Here is a 4,013-nt window from a genome sequence, read left to right as displayed (position 1 = left end):
GGCAAGCAACTGGTACACAGACATATGTGCAGGCAAAACATTGATACAAATAAAATAAAAAGTTAAAAAAAAGGAAATAGAAAGAAACTAATGCCTGGAACTCCAGTTTCAGGGGATCTGATGCCTTCCTGTGGCTTCAATGGGTACTGGTCCTACAAGTGCTGCACAGATGTACATGCAGGCCAAATACCCATACACATAAAATGAAATTAAATTTAAATTAAAAGAAAACCCCCAGGGCAATAAGCTGTAAATCTCAGCAGCTGCTCAAAGGAGGGAGATGGAAATAAGAAAGAGAAATTGGCGTGCCATCTGAGTTAAGCAAAAATGGAGGTCTTTCGCCTGGAGCACACGCAGCCTCATGGTGGGGAGGAAAGCCTTAGAGAAGGAATGAAGACGCCCGCAGTGTTAGGGAAAGCACGCTTAAGCTCTGGCCAGCATCTAGAAGGAAAGGACAGAGGAGAAGAAACAGGGAGAGGTACTATTTTCCAAGCCAGGACCTAGAAAGACAGACAGACAGACAGACAGAGCAGAAGCTCATGGTGGTTTTGGAGAGATTGAACTGGGTGGGGTGGGAATTCTGGGAAAGAAAAGTACATGATATCATTCAAAGGCTCCCATCTCTGTAGCTTAATTTAAGGTGGACCTGACTTCCTGAGATATGGTCCTATGGAACAGGTGACTGACCCGCCAAACTTGATTAATTCTTTTTTTTTTTTTTTTTTTTTTTTTTTGGTTTTTCGAGACAGAGTTTCTGTAGTTTTGGTGCCTGTCCTGGATCTCGCTCTGTAGATCAGGCTGGCCCCTCGAAATCATAGAGCTCTACCTGTCTCTGCCTCCCAAGTGTTGGGATTAAAGGCATGTGCCACCATCGCCCGGCCCTAGATTAATTCTTAAGAGAGGAGACAAGGGCATGTCACCACAGACCTGGAGAGATGGGGCCAAGCACCATGGACCAAAGCCTCTGAAACAGCAGTTCGAAATAATCCCTCTCTCTCTTTATACTGTGTCATAGAGACAGAGACATCAACACACTCTCCAGCCCAGGGTGGGGTATGCCTCGTTCCTTACGAACTGGATTCGTCCAAGTTCGAAGCCCCACCCTGAAACTACACATGACTCTAGACACTTGATCTACAAATGTAAACCCTGCCCTGGGATGCTCTACCCTCCAGTTTGTGTTCTTCATGGTAACTCCCTATAAATCTTTTTTTTTTTTTTTTTTTTTTTGGTAGTTCTCCAACTTTATTTGACACTCAGCAGCTTAGTTCTCATCCACATAGACTGTAGATTTTTGAATGTGGTTAACAGGTACGTAAGTTACCAATGTGTAGAGCTTGTTTGGTGAGTCCTCATCCTCATTACGTTTTCGGGACAAAAGTACACGGATACGGCATGGAACATTCCTTATTCCTTTGGCCCAGACGGCTTTATTGAGCCTGGTATGAATTCGCACATCTGGAGTCCCCATCTCCTTCATGGCAAATTTCCGGATTTCTTTGAGTGCCCTAGGGGCCGGCTTCTTGAAGCCCACTCCGTGGATGCGCTTGTGAATGTTGGTGGTGTATTCTCGGGTCACCACCTCGTTGATGGCAGAACGGCCCTTCTTCTTCTCGCCACCCTTCTTTGCGGGAGACACATTCTGCGGGGCCCAAGTTGGAAAGGACGGGCGCAAGGGATTGTGGGAAGGAAAGCCAGGTCCCAACTTCCTATAAATCTTACTTGCTTTACCTATCTCTTGTACATTGAAGAGAGGTGTGTGTGTGTGTGTGTGTGTGTGTGTGTGTGTGTGTGTGTGTGTGTTGGGAATCCAACCTAGGCCTTCACAAATGCTTTCCTATTGAGCCCTACGCCCAGCCCACTAGCCTGAAGCTAACAATCACAATGTCTTAGAGACTGAGAAATAAAAGCTTTTTTTGTCTTGTTGAACATTTGGATGGATTTGAATATGCAAACACGGGTCTGGACTTTGGGTTGGAAATGGGCTCCAATAAGCACTACTGTGTTTTATATAAGGAGTAAGAGTTTGTATCTGAAGGGCTTGACTCGGTGGTAGAACAATGACCCAGCATACACAAGGCCTCAGATTTGATTCCCAGAACCACAATTTAAAAAGCAACAATACTAAAAAGGGAGTTTGGGGCCGGTGAGTTAGCTCAATGGGTAAAAAGCACTTCTTTAATGAGGAGTCAGTGGTTAAGAGTGCACACTGAGCTGGGCGGTGGTGGCACACACCTTTAATCCCAGCACTCGGGAGGCAGAGCCAGGCAGATCTCTGTGAGTTCGAGGCCAGCCTGGGCTACAGAGCGAGATCCAGGAAAGGTGCAAAGCTACGCAGAGAAACCCTGTCTTCAAAAAACAAACAAAAAAAAAAAAAGAGAGAGAGAGAGAGAAATCATTTTTTAAAATGTATTGCTACTGTGTGTGTTCATGATGTACGTGTAAGTGAGGGCGTGCATGGGCCACATGTGTGTGTGGAAGTCAAAGGCCAGCTTCCTGGAGTCGGTTCTCTCTCGTCTCAGTGACTTTTCTATTGCTGTGCTAAAACACCATGGCCAAGGCAACTTAGAAAAGAAAGCGTTTGCTTGGTTTATAGTTTCAGAGGGTGAGAGTCCATGATGGCGGAGAAAGTGCATGGTGGCTGCAACAGCTGAGATCTCAAATCCTGGTCCACAGGTAGGAGGTGCAGAGAGCTAACCGAGAATGCTGTTGGCTTTGGAAACCTCAAAACCTACCCCCAGTGACACACCTCCTCCAACAAGGCCACACCTCCTAATCCTTCCCCAACAGTTCCATCAACTGGGGACCAAGCATTCCAACATAGGAGCCTGTGGGGGCCCTCCTCATTCAAACCAGCACATCTCCTTCCACTCACATGGGCCCTAGGGATCAAACGCGGGCCATCGGGGCTTTACCCACTGAGCCATCCTGCCAGCCACAATTTTCCATTCCCTTAATTTGGATTTGTTTGTTTAGGTGAATCCCTCTTCAAGTCTGCATGTCTGAGCACCTTACCAAAACCATGACAGAGCTTAGTGTCACCTTGGGTTTGGGCACACTCAAACAATGTTTTATCTCATAAAAGCAAGGGACACCATGCTGTTACTGTTGCACTGGCCTGGCTCCTGGCAAATGATCGCAGGCTTTCTAAGTTCAGCATTACTACCCCTGTAGAAACTTCCAGTCATGGCAAGGCCCGGTGTGTGTCCAGTACAAAGCCCACGGCCACACTGGCCGCGGCACTTGCAGCTGGGTTATTTATCAGGCCTGGCTGCTGGAAGTCCACAGCCAATGGGTGAACCAACCACAGAAGCGCCACTATGGCTTCAAACTGGGGTACAGCTCTCACCTCAGAGGTTCAGGGGGGCTTTGTGGGACTGAGGAAAGTGTGGCTTCCACACATAATTCCTTCTTCTTCTTCTTCTTCTTCTTCTTCTTCTTCTTCTTCTTCTTCTCCTCCTCCTCCTCCTCCTCCTCCTCCTCTTCCTCCTTCTCCTCCTCCTTCTTCAAGATTTATTTATTTACTTTGTATACATTGTTAAGATTTATTTATTTATTTATTTATTTATTTATTTTATATACATTGTTCTGTCTGCATATATTCCTGCACACCAGAAGAGGGCACCAGATCTCATTGCAGATGGTTGTGAGCCACCACGTGGTTGCTGGGAATTGAACTCAGGACCTCTGTAAGAGCAGCCTGCTGGTGCTCCTAAGCTCTGAGCCATCTCTCCAGCCCCCACACAGAATTCTAAGAGAAAGCCTGCTCCATATCTAGAAATAGTAATCTCTGCCACTACCATTCTTGAGGAAGTCTTGCTAATAATTATGTTCCCAGTGCATAAAGTAAACTGTTCTCATTGCAACGATGGAAAATAAATTGTAAGAAATTTTACAGAAAAATATGCAAGAAGAATCAACCAAAGGCAATACAAATGTAAAACTAATCACATTGATCCAAAGTCACAATAACAATAATAATAAAGAGGCTGGCTGGGGCACACCTTTAAGCC

General features: G+C 45.9%; 1 pseudogene; it reads right to left on the bottom strand.

Annotated features, from left to right (window-relative positions):
- Positions 1-1,264: 1,264 nt before the first annotated feature.
- Positions 1,265-2,904, bottom strand: LOC102910775 (large ribosomal subunit protein eL31 pseudogene; annotated as a pseudogene).
- Positions 2,905-4,013: the final 1,109 nt, after the last annotated feature.

The sequence above is a fragment of the Peromyscus maniculatus genome, chromosome 15, assembly GCF_049852395.1.
Source record: "Peromyscus maniculatus bairdii isolate BWxNUB_F1_BW_parent chromosome 15, HU_Pman_BW_mat_3.1, whole genome shotgun sequence".
Lineage (NCBI taxonomy): Eukaryota > Metazoa > Chordata > Mammalia > Rodentia > Cricetidae > Peromyscus > Peromyscus maniculatus.
Note: the sequence above shows the minus strand (reverse complement) of the source record. Positions and strands in the feature narration are given on the sequence as shown.